Source organism: Mesoplodon bidens (genome assembly GCF_964165515.1).
Source record: "Mesoplodon bidens genome assembly, contig: HAP1_SCAFFOLD_313, whole genome shotgun sequence".
Classification (NCBI taxonomy): domain Eukaryota; kingdom Metazoa; phylum Chordata; class Mammalia; order Artiodactyla; family Ziphiidae; genus Mesoplodon; species Mesoplodon bidens.
In genome coordinates, this window is record NW_027671579.1 from 199,133 (window position 1) to 212,000 (window position 12,868).

Genomic DNA, 12,868 nt, shown 5'->3' on the forward strand with positions numbered 1-12,868 from the left:
ATCTCTCTCAAATATGACATTCTAGGCAAAACTTTAGTAATATAATCAATGTTTGCAATTATGTGCTATTATAAGGAGAACAGATTCTTATTGAAATTATGCAAATAACTATATTGCCAAGAAAATAAGAATGTTCACTGAAAGCCTCTGAATTCTGGAGGAATCGGGTAGGGAGAAAAAGACAAATGATTCAATTTTGCTTACAAGGGTATAATTTACCAAATTGCTCTAAGCTTCCGAGAGAAAAACAGGGCTTCCCTTGTGGCGCACTGGTGGAGAGTCCACCTGCTGATGAAGGGGACACGGGTTCGTGCCCCGGTCCGGGAAGATCCCACATGCCGCGGAGTGGCTAGGCCTGTGAGCCATGGCTGCTGAGCCTGCGTGTCCGGAGCCTGTGCTCCGCAACAGGAGAGGCCACAACAGTGAGAGGCCCACATACCGCAAAAAAAAAAAAAAAAAAAAGAGAAAAACAAATTTTCCTAAATTTGGAGAAACAAAACTTAAAAAAAAGAACCAGCAATGTTTCAAATTTAAAAATCATAGGGCTTCCCTGGTGGTGCAGTGGTTGAGAGTCTGCCTGCTGGTGCAGGGGACACGGGTTCGTGCCCTGGTCCGGGAAGATCCCACATGCCGCTGAGTGGCTGGGCCCGTGAGCCATGGCCGCTGAGCCTGCTCGTCCAGAGCCTATGCTCCGCAACAGGAGAGGCCACAACAGTGAGAGGCCCGTGTACTACGAAAAAGAAATCATAAAATGGGGCTTTCCTGGTGGCACAGTGGTTAAGAATCTGCCTGCCAGTGCAGGGGACATGGGTTCGAGCCATGGTCCAGGAAGATCCCACAAGCCCCAGAGCAACTAAGCCCACACGCCACAACTACTGAGCCTGTGTTCTAGAGCCCATGAGCCACAACTACTGAAGTCCACGAGCCACAACTACTGAAGCCCATGCACGTAGAGCCCATGCTCCACAACATGAGAAGGCCACGCACCACAACGAAGAGTAGCTGCCGTTCGCCACAACTAGAGAAAGCCCACACACAGCAACAAAGACCCAACGCAACCAAAGATAAATAAAATAAATAAATTTATTTTTAAAATCATAAAACATTATAACCATCTTCTTCAGTTTACTTAGTCCCATGTAATTAATTCTTGTTTTGTTTGATCTTTTGTTAGAAGTTTTATGAAACCATCAATTTCTCCGTTAGGGTTTTGTAAATTCTTACTCAGTTCAGTGTAATGATTTGAAATTCATCAGAAACTTGTGCTCTAGAATACTTGTTAGATCCTTTTCCAAGAATTTCTCTGAACATGAAACACATTTTCAGGAAGCTTTTGTAAAAGCATCTGAGTGAAACCATCGTCTAAGTAATAAAAGACAAATATCCATTACTAAAAATTTGATTCATTCTAATGGAATTGACAAGAAAATTTATCTGTGACACAAAACATTTAAGATAATAACTAGAATTATGACTGATAACATTATACTAGGACATATCCAATTTTAGGAATTTCATATACTTTCTAGAACATTTATATTAATAACATTCACCCTTATGATATAACCTAGAGTTTATGATCATTTATTTAGCAATGCTTCCCATGTAAGTAACATACCAAATAAGCCTAATGAGTTTCATAGCTCTCTTTTCTAATAAGATAAAACAAATCTTTTTTTTTTTTTTTTTTTTTTTTTTTTTGCTGTACACGGGCCTCTCACTGCTGTGGCCTCTCCCGTTGCGGAGCACAGGCTCCGGACACACAGGCTCCGCGGCCATGGCTCGCGGGCCCAGCCGCTACGCGGCATGTGGGATCCTCCGGGACAGGGGCACGAACCCGTGTCCCCTGCATCGGCAGGCGGACTCTCAACCACTGCGCCACCAGGGAAGCCCAAAACAAATCTTTTAAGGTGTTCCAGGGGGCCTCTGGAAAACCTGAACGTTATTTCCAGGTCAATAAGATTTCATTTAGAATTTGGTTTGGGGGAAAATCTACTTTTTCAAAAATAAAAATGTTTTAAAACACTTTGTCAAATACGATCATATGTCACTGTGAATTAATATTTAGTTATCAATTTAATCAAAGTGACAAAGATTCACATGTAAATACAGATAGTTAAATAGTTGTACAAAGACTTAGCTCTTTTAATATTGAAAGCACTCAGTTTTTCTTCAAAATTATCAAAGACTCATAAAGACAAAATGAACAATATTTGTTTTGCTAGACAGATTACATTAAATGTAAAAAAAAAGTCTTTGTTTACAATTTCTCATTAAGAGCAGACTAATAATTAAGAAAATTTTGCAAAAAGAGAGAAAAAACAAATTTTAATTTTCTACCAGCTTACATTGGATATTAAAACTCAATCAATCACTTTATTAAATTCATTCCAATCTTAGACCTGACTACACATAAAATTCCTTTCTAAAGATTCCTTTTTAACAAACCTCTTACAACTTTCTATGTCCATTTTGGTTTGTCCCTTGTTCTCTTTCCCATTTAGAAGTAACCGGCTTTAGGACAAAAATCACTTAACAAAGTTTTTACATTAACAAAAACATCTCCATACCTTACACTTTTTCTTACCCCAAAACACATTCTAATTTCCTTATAATTCCTAGCAGCTTGAACCACATATATTATTTACAATTCTTAATCCTTTGAAGCTTTAATTTTTTTGTAAAGATAAAGTTAAAATTATTAACTGTGTAAGTATTTTGTGGCTTGGCAAACTTATAAATACATTTCATAATTTCTAGAAACATATTCTACTTCATAGTACAAGCTTTTAATGAAGCACAAGACATGTTTACTAATAGAACCAAACATATTTAGTGTGTAATAAGAGGTCAAAAGTAGGTAAACTTAGACTCGTTCAGCAATTAATATTTCAGTATTTTGTCTTAGTTGGAAATGATCTAGACATTCAATTCATTTAATTTAACTTAGCAAAACTCTAAGGGTACAATTTATCAAAGACATTTAGAAAACTATTTAAGTTGACATAGCAAAAACAATTATTGCTAAAAAAAGTTTACCTAAAAGAATTCTTATCTTATGTCTATTTAATTAATTTGTTCTTAACAATCACTCAGATTACTCATGACAATTTCATAAGATGTTAAAATAGTGTTAGCCATCATCTTAAATTATTATTATTATTACTTTTTTCTGAGAAATTTTGTAAAAGAGATAACATGAGCTTATTTGACTTTTAGTAAAACTACATAGAATAAAGCTATTATACTTAATGCTGATAACTCTTAAGATATGTCTATATTAATTAAACCTAAACCTGAACTAGATTTTACTTACCAAAAATTATCCTAGATCATGTGAATTTGAAAAATATTTGTATTTGTTTTTGTTATATTTTTGAGAATTTTTATATTGCTTGTTGGAATAAATTAAGTTTACTCACTCAGATAGCTACAGTCTTTTATTATTTATGGAGAAGACTTTTAAGTCTTCTTGCCCTTTAAGTGTACTTGCCCTTGATAAACAATTTTAAGGAGACTGTCATTTAGAGTTTGAGCAAGAGAGGGTTTTTGTTTAAAAAAAAAACCTCTTTCTTTTTTTCTTTAAATTTTAGTTTCAGGTTCTAACAATTGAGCTAATCTGGGCTCAGTCTCAAGCAATGTGGCTGTGTTTACATTTCAAAGACATGGTAAGATTTATAACTTTAAGCGACAGAGGAAAAAAATGTAAATTTTCTTCTATGAGTTTTGGAGTGTATTTTTCTATTATCATAAGTCTCAGGGTAATTATTATTTAAAATACTTTTTCTTCTTAAGTACAGGACAATTTTGTTCCAATTATCCTCAACTTTTATAATATCTACAAGAATTTGAGAGGAAGAGGTTTCAGGGTTGGTGAAGATAAATGGGCCTTGACTCGTTCCTAAGTTGCATTTCTGGTTTTGTAGAGATTTGGAAGACAAAGATAATTGTTTCTATTAGCTCTTGAATATTGGCTTCCAACTGATCTTTTCCTAATTATTTGTAGGAGGGCCTAAGGAATTGCTGAGGAGATGGGGCAATTTTTAAAATTTTTCTTAAAAAGAGGAATTCATGTTGGATCTTTAAGTCTAATTTCTGTTATTTCATCTTAATAACGATTCCCTAAGGCTAGCTGTTATACATTATTTTTCCTTTCAATTTGATCCTTCCATAAATATCAATATGACAGCTGTTTATGATGAGAGCTCTCAAAAAGGCAATCATTTAAATACAGCAAATTTAAAGGATCCATCATCTGGCCATTGAGGAGTAAGACCTTACATTAATTTCAAATAGTGACTCAAATCAGTAAGCCTTTTTATGGAACGACCCAGAGGTAACTTTTCAGGCTTAGAATAAATCCTTACCATGGATAAAATAAGCAGACTTTCAGATGGAGAGGGCACAGATGATATAGCCCCTATAATGTGAAAATTCATTTCCAAGGATAATCTAAGAAAGCAAAGGCCTTCATTGCACAGGCAGTAAGGGTGGTATAATGCAAACTGTGTCCCTGGTCTCTCCTGGGAATTTGAGGCACCTCTGATCCCAAACCTACTAATCTGTGACATCAGGCATATGCTACTGGAATGGGACTTTTCCAACACTAACAAGGCAATGAAGGTTGAAACAACAAAGGCCCCTTATGGACTGGGTCCCCTTAGGACAAACTCCTCTGACAGCTGGCACAACAAGACTAGAGTGTGCTGTTTATGACTTTGTGTCTCAGAACCCCAGTCAATTCAATGGGTTACCAGATGCACCCCAGTAAATACACCATCCAGATGGTGGAGACCAGAGATAATATTCTCACTGGACAAAAAGCCAAACTCTCAGGACATAGAAAAATACAGAAGGAAAAATCTCATCCAGTTTTTATACAGAGGACTGACAGCAAAGTTTGTCTTAATAGGCACTGGACTGGAGAGAACTGTTAACTCACCAGTCTGTGAGGCTGTCTCAAACAGCAGGCTTATAGGGCCTATGCCTGTCTTCTGCCCTATGGTTCTTTCTTCTTATGAAACATGACTCAGGAGACAGAGACAAAGAAAAACAGTGACTGTCTCTGGGAGGAAAGGATTAAGAAAAACTGAGATGAGATTACTCATTTCCAAATACCAGATTTTCTATGTCACAAGGATCTTGCTCCATAAGTATTTTCTTCTGCTAATCTAAATTTAGAGATAGAGAAAAGGAGACTCTTAAGCACTTTCCCTCCCACCAGACCTTAAAGGCCTGGGAAGTTGAGGAGATAAGAAATTTTACCTTCTGCTGGCCTTTGTCATGTGTCCTAGGATCTCTCAGCTGCAGCAGTCTTGTGGTGGGAAGCAGGGTTTAGCCAGCCTTCTGGTTGTCTTGTCAGCTGTTGAGGAGGAAGAAATGTCCCTGCCAACCTTCTTGAGTTAAAGAAGTAACAAGGTTTATACAGTCTTCTTGACCCTGCATTCCCTATCTCTGGTGCTAATGATGTCTTTCTACCTCCTGGTACAGGGAGGGCACCATTCACATGAGATATTAATTTCCTGCTTTCATGGAGACAGATAGGAAGGTCAGTGTGTCTCTCTTGCATCAGTCATTTCTTCAGTAACTTTAATTCAAAGTAATATTCCACTGAGGCATACTTTGGAGCATCCTGCCCTGGGCACCAACAAAGTCAAATGGTTTAGAGAGAAAGCAAGTCCCTATGTCAGCAGTGACCTGTGCTCATGGTGATTGTTATTCCATCTCCACAATACCATTGGGCTGGGTGCTCAAGAAACAGAGCTGTGAAAACATAGCTCCTGTCTCTTATAATTTATAGTACCAACTTCCTTTGTGTTAGACAATAATGCTGGTATATTTTCAGGATATACAAATAATAGAAAGAGACATCTATGGTACTTGAATTGTAGTGAGACATTAAAAATTTCCCCCAAAAAAATCTTTTTCTTTATACTTATAAGAAAAAAAAATGTAGATTCATTTTGGATAAGATAAAGAAAATTTATGAAGTGATAAATCTAACCTGAGAAAGTAGAAAAGAACACAGTACACAGGCTCTGAGCATTCTACTCACAGAAAATATTGTCCTGTTCTTTTGCAATATGGACTTGTTCCCCTGTCCCTATGTCTGTCTCTTCCCCTCTCTGTTTCTGCCCCTCTTCTCTCTCTCCCTCACACATACACACATTCACTCCCCTACAAAAAAACCCATTGACTAAATGCTAATTGGCAGGCACTGTGCTCAAACTGAGGCTACAGTGGTGAGTTAAAAAAAGAGATAATTTTTCCATCCTCATCAAACTTATATTCCAAGATGGAGAAAGTGAATACTAACCAAAGAGTCACACAACCATAATATTGCAACCACAACTAACAACCATAACCACTGAGTTAAGCTAAGCAAGCCACTATTGTCAGCTTTCTCTCAACCCTCAGTAGAGTGTGTTCCACTTAAAGGCCTTGAGTAAGTCAATATTCTGTTGAGAAAATCCAGGAAATTTCTCAGTCTTCCACATCTGAAATTATACAGTTTGGAATGTCAGGAACAAGAGTGAGGGGAAAGGTCATTCAGAACTGCAACTAACCAGTTTCTCTCTTTCTGACTGCTGCAATAACCTCCTAGTCTATCCTGTGTTTACTCCCATTCCTCTGGCCTGTTCACAGAGCTGCCAAAGTGGTCCCTTAAAATTTAAGCCTGATTGTGCCACTCTATACTCAAAATCATCCAGTGAATTCAATTTAATTACAATAAATCCAAAGTTCGCACCAAGGCCTCAAAGTCCTTTTTGATCTGTTCTCCCCTTCTCCCATGTCTCTCTTGGCCTCATTCCTACCACTCTCCCCCTTGTTTTCTGTAATCCAGCCAAACTTGCTTCTTCTCCAGCTTTTACTAAAACACTACTTAGTAGACAAACAATTCAATTTAAATTGGGCAAAAAATTTAATAAGACACTTAACCAAAGAAGATACATGAATGGTAAATAAGCAACTTTTTTAAATGTTCAGCATTATTAGTCATCAAAGAAAAATTAAAACCACAATGCAAATAACTTCACATCTACTAGAATGACTAAAATTAAAAAGATTGATAGCATCAAATGTTAGTAAGGATGGAGAACAACCAGAAGTCCCATACGTTCCTGAAGAAAACGTGAAATAATGTACTATTTTCGAAAACAGTTTAGCATTAATACAACCCCCTAATTTCACCCCCTAGGAATTTAAATGAGAAAAATATGTCCACACAAAATTTGTACATGAACGTTCATAGAAACAACTTTATTCATGATTGTGAAACTGAGTAGAATCCTGTGGGGCCTTCCCAGTGTTCCCTGCTTCTTGTTTGTAGAAAAAAGCTTTAGTCTCCTAGGCCTCCCTTGATTTCCAAAGAGCAGTTAATGATTATAGAACTGACAAAACTCAGAAACAAAGGAAAAGCAGTCAAGCAAGAAAAGTAACAATAGATTGAAAAACAGTGTTATTTATATCCCTTTCTCCTCAAGGGATATAGATAACAGTCTGACACATATCCTTGATGTGGTGCTCCAAGGACAATGGTGCTTCAAGGACAAAGGACAACCCTCTCTGAAAAAGTGTCAGCGTTACACCCCTTATCAGACCCTTAATTGCCCTCCCCACCATGTTGTGATGGTTATGAAATTCCTGAGCCCAGCTGGGCCATGAGACCTGTCCCAAATAAGAAAAGGCATCTTCCCTGTCCCACTGCCACCCTACAGAAGGAAAGTATATGTGCCTCCACCAATTAGTAAACGAAATTTTCCCCTTGGACCATTCCTTTGTTTTCTGGCTATAAAAACTGATCAATAGCACATGTTTGGGGTCGACTCCCCCAGACTACTAGGAAGTCAGCCTGCTGTTCTGGCAGAGACCCTTTCCTCTAATAAATTCTATCTTCTTTACATTCTGCCTTGTGTCTGGAAATTCTTTTCCAACCCACGTTTGGACCACGACACTTGAGCGTTTTTTGTAGACACTAAGGCTCTCCACCTGATGGAGGATTTGACTACATGCTGATCATGTAGGTCCCAGACTGGTTGGAACAAGAAGGCTGATGGTTAAGGTTCCCAAAACATCACCCTGTCACCTCTCCACCAACTAATCAAAAGAATGTCCATGAACTGATAATTCACCCTGAGACCCTCACTCCTAATGTTGCCTTTAGAAACACTTGCCCAAAAGTCTTCAGGGAGTTTGGGTCTTTTGAGCATTAGCTGCTTGTTATCCTTGCTTGGCATCCTGCAAATAAAACCCTTCACCACAACTGGTATCAGTAGATTGGCTTTGCTCTGTATTGGGTGAGTGAATCTGTGTTTGGTTTGGCAATAATTTTGGCAACCATGAAGGGGCCACCATCCCTAGTGGGCATCTCAACCATAGCACACTGGCCCCTGACCAGTGGCAGCTCATGGATACTACTCAGCAGCTGCTTGAGCACCTTTGTCTCAGAGATGGCCCTGAACACTTGCCACTGACCAGGCATCATTGGCCCATGGCACTTTTCATTTCTGTGGTAAAGGGAAAAAGACACATGCTTTGCTGGTTGAGATTTCTCTAGTAAGTAGTGGAACTTGTGTGTGATAATACCAGGGTATTCATTCTCTTAGCCATTTGGGTCTGTCAGTGGCTAAACATTTTTGGGATTTTCCCTTTTGGGCTGAGGAGTTTGCAACACTGAGAGACTACATTTGTTTGTTTGTTTGAGATTTTAAGATTACCAGCCATAAGCAACTGAGAATGGGTAATCAGAGCTCTGTTTCATCTTATATTCCCTACAGTGTATTTTGCAGAATTGGGAAATTCTTAGCTCTTCGTTTCATGGGCTCATACCCATGAAAAGGAGAAGGTGATATTTTTCTAAAATCATGTGGTCACAGTATTCTTTAGGCTCTGGAGAATAATGACCCAGATGGGGCACTTTTTGACATTCTAAAACTTGTTTTTGCATATGAAAAAGCTGGCTTGTTAAAAGTATCTCTTCACTATTCTGACCAGAAGGAAACGAATCTTACTAGGAGGAACTTACATTTTTCTCCCTGTGCCTTTGAAATGTAAATGTTCTACCCTGGGCTCTAATGTACTCTCACTCACTCTTGTCTATACCATCGCCAATTCCTGAGACTGAGGGGGGAAGAAAGGGGAGAAGAGTCCTTTTTAAACTCAGGCAGGAAAACTGTGAGATCTCTGTTTGTCTGGATGTATGTATGTCCATGTGTACATTACAAATATGTCTCTTTTCCTTTGGATGGTATTATCAAAGTTAGTTTGTAAATGAGCTCTATTTAATTGACTTAAAGGAAATTAAGCACTTATAGAAATTCTCAGAAATATAAAAGAAACTAACTTGAATGAATTTCAGATTCATGTGATCTGAAAAATATTCAATATTAAATGTGGGATAATGGCTGACTTGGTCTAATGTCTCATAAAGTTTTCTTGGGTAATCTAAACATAATTTTTGAGAACAAGTGAATAAAACAGAGGTAAATGAGACAAGAGTTTTTAGGTGAACTCTGGGAATAATTATGTTTTAGGAATGTCTACTTAAAAATAGCTTTTCTGGAAGTTTTAGTAACTTGAAATTTTAGAGTTTAACTAAATTAAGCTAAATGACGAGAATTCATTGAATATCGAGGTCATTTCCAAATAAAATAATATACTGAAATATTAATTACTAAACATTGGCTTCCTTTTACAGAGGAAGTAAAGATATTTAAGACTATTAATAAATATGTTTGCTGTCACACTGAGACATTTTCCATAAGAAAGCACATATTTTTAGAAATTATAAATAGCATTTATTTATAAATTTGCCCATCTACAGAATGCTAATGTAAAGAACAGCTCATAATTGCTTACTTCTTAATTTTCACTAGGAATTTAGGTTTTTAAGACTTGAGAATTCTAATTAAATATGTAATTAAAGCTACTAGAAATAAAGAGAACATTTTAGTATACAGGGTATTAGGATGTGTGTTTTCATTAAAAGAAGGTATGAAGAATAGAAATTTATTTTGTTAAAGAAAAAGGAAGTAATTTTGTCTTAATGCTGGTTATTTCTAAATAGGAAATAAAATAAAGGGCAAGTTAATATGAATATAGAAAGTTGTAGATTTCTGGGGAAAAAGTAATCTTTAGAAAGAAATTCTATGTGTTGTCAGGACTCACTAAGATTAGAATGAATTTAATTGAGTAAATGAATTTTAAGATTAAAAGTAAAGTGGTACAAAAACTTGAAATTTTTTTCTCTCTCTGTTAAGAGAAAAAAGTTTTCTTGGAGTACTGATTTGCTTTTGATTACAGATTGTAAATTTTCTTTACCTTTTAAATAATCTGTTATAACTTTCTGTATTTGCTTTTAACATCTTTCATTGTCACTTTGGTTAAATGGATAAGCATTGTTTCACAGTGATCTGTAATCCTATTTGACCAAGTGTTTTGAAACTTTTTAACATTTTGGATAAACTTCTCAAGGATAGAATCCTAATTAAAGTTAGTTTGACCTCTAGATAGCTTTGGGATGTTTCAGAGGACCCCTAAGTCATCTCAAAGAGAGATATTAAACTAATTAGGATTATTTGGTATGTTATAGGAGGCACTGTCAATTGATTAGAGATAAATGTATCTCCAACCTTCTTAGGTTATACACTTAGATTATACTAAATATCATTAATATAGATATTCTTATAAGTTATATGAAATTAAATAAAATTTCTAAAATTTGAATATGTCAAATTTGTATGTTACAGCAGTAAACAAATTTTTTTTTGTCAATTGCATTTTAACCAGATCTTTAACTGTGTCTTTTTAAATCTTTTTATCATTCATAGATGCTTTTGCAAAAATGCTTCATCTTCAGGAAGATTCATACTAAAGACTTTCTGACAAGTGCAGGTTTCTGATAACTTTCAAATCATACTGTTGAATTGGGTAAGAAATTAAAGAATTCTAATGGAAATCCCAGTGGTTTCATAAAGGTTAAGGCTGCAAACTGTAAACAGCTCAAATGTTCATCATCAAGTGAATGAGTAATTCACATCCGCAGTAAAGGGCAATGAAATATTAATATACATAACATGGATGAATCTCAAAACATGCTGAGTGAAAGAAAACAGGAACCAAATACATACTGTTAGATTCTATTTATGTAAATTTGAGAATGGGAAAACTACAGTCACTGGAAGCAAATCATCATATCACTTTTGTAGGAAGGTGAGGATTGACCACAAAGGAGCCTAAGGAAACTTTCTGGGTAATGGAAATTTTCTGTAGCATGACTGTGGTAGTGATTACACAACTGTATATATTTGTCAAAATTCATCTAACTGTGCTATACACTTAACATGAGTACTATTAGTTGTATGTAAATTGTACCCCAATAGGGGTGATTAAAAAGAAATATATATTATGTATGACATATAAATAAATGTTTACATATATTACATATATATCATGACAATAGAATAAAATATGTTCTTAGTGATTAAATTGCCATTTAGCCAACATCCAGAATGCCAAACACCCTTATTTTTTTCTTGTTTTTCCTTTCCCTAACCTTTCAAAAAGCATCATTTTTAATAGTCACATCAACATTGCTGATTAGGTTTGCAGTAATTTGAAAACACAGAAGACATTCCTTTTAAAAATATACACAAAAGCTTCTTTCATCTGCTCTCTAGATCTTTTTATTCTTATGCCACATTCTTTACACCAGTTGATCAATTGAGTTAGGCACTCATTTACTTTTCCACAAATCTTTGTTGTGCTTCTGCTAGTTCTACATTAGGGACTATTAAGGAGGAAAACCACTGACACAAAATGGTTTCATTTGTGCTAAAGCCCACGACACCACGCATATATTTAATACTTAACCTACTTGCAATTTCGACCTTCACCAGAAATGTTATCTTAATTCTGAAATCTGGAATTTTCTGGTCAGCACCAATGTGGTAATCTGTCACAGGGGCCCTCTCCATCTCCCCCAACCCAAGAAGAAGAGGCAATCTGCATGATAAAACTCAAGGCTTCCCTTCCCTCCAAAGAGAAGATAGTACTGGTCCCAAATAACCTTTTTTCTTTTGCTAATGACTTTCTCGCCCACCCTCCTTTCTATAAAAACCTTCCATTCTGTATAACTTCTCAAAGTGCCCTTCTATTTACTAGATGGGATGCTGCCCAATTCATAAAGCATCAAATAAGGCCAATCAGATTTTCAAATTGACTCAGTTGAATTTTGTTTTTTAACAAGACATGACCTAAAACAAGACAAACATTGCCCCTGTTTTCATCTCAGGTGGCCTCAGCCTGCAGCTGCTTGAAGCAGGATTTTGGTTCCTGACCAGAGATTGAAGTCAGGCCGGGGCAGTGAAAGCACTAAATCCTAGCCACTAGACCACTAGGAACTAGTGGCCAGTGACAAGGTCCTGGCCTGTCTGCTGTGTAGAAATGAATTTCCACAGAGATGGAAAGTAGTGAAACAAGTAAAGTGTTTATTAGGAGGACAAAGAATACATGTGGATAGACACATGGGCGGGCTCAGAGAGAGAGTTGCGCTCGCATGGTAGTTTGAATCATTTTTATGGGGAATTTCTTCCAGGTTTCCTTTGACCAATCATCTTGCTTTGCCTGGTTCTGAGTTCATATTTGGTATACCTCAGGGTCCTCCCATGTTCATGTGCATCTCTTAGCCAAGATGGATTCTAGCGAAGAAGCCTATGGGTAGTTGACATCACTTACTATGGGGTGGTGCCCTCTCCCTTTTTGACCTCCAAGGAACCCTTCTGCACATGTGTAGCTGGGAAGGTCTCCTTGACTTGAGAATGAGGAATATCTAGTCTTTTATCTCTTATCTGGGCAGGGCACAGCCTCC

General features: G+C 36.7%; 1 long non-coding RNA gene across 1 annotated transcript in view; it reads right to left on the reverse strand.

Moving 5' to 3' along the window:
- Positions 1–5,813, reverse strand: part of LOC308611244 — a 29,651-nt gene extending 23,838 nt beyond the window's left edge. The window contains exon 1 of the long non-coding RNA XR_014014805.1: positions 5,266–5,813. This is a non-coding gene — a long non-coding RNA (uncharacterized lncRNA). The remainder of the gene's footprint in view (positions 1–5,265) is intronic.
- Between the last annotated feature and the right edge of the window lie 7,055 nt (positions 5,814–12,868).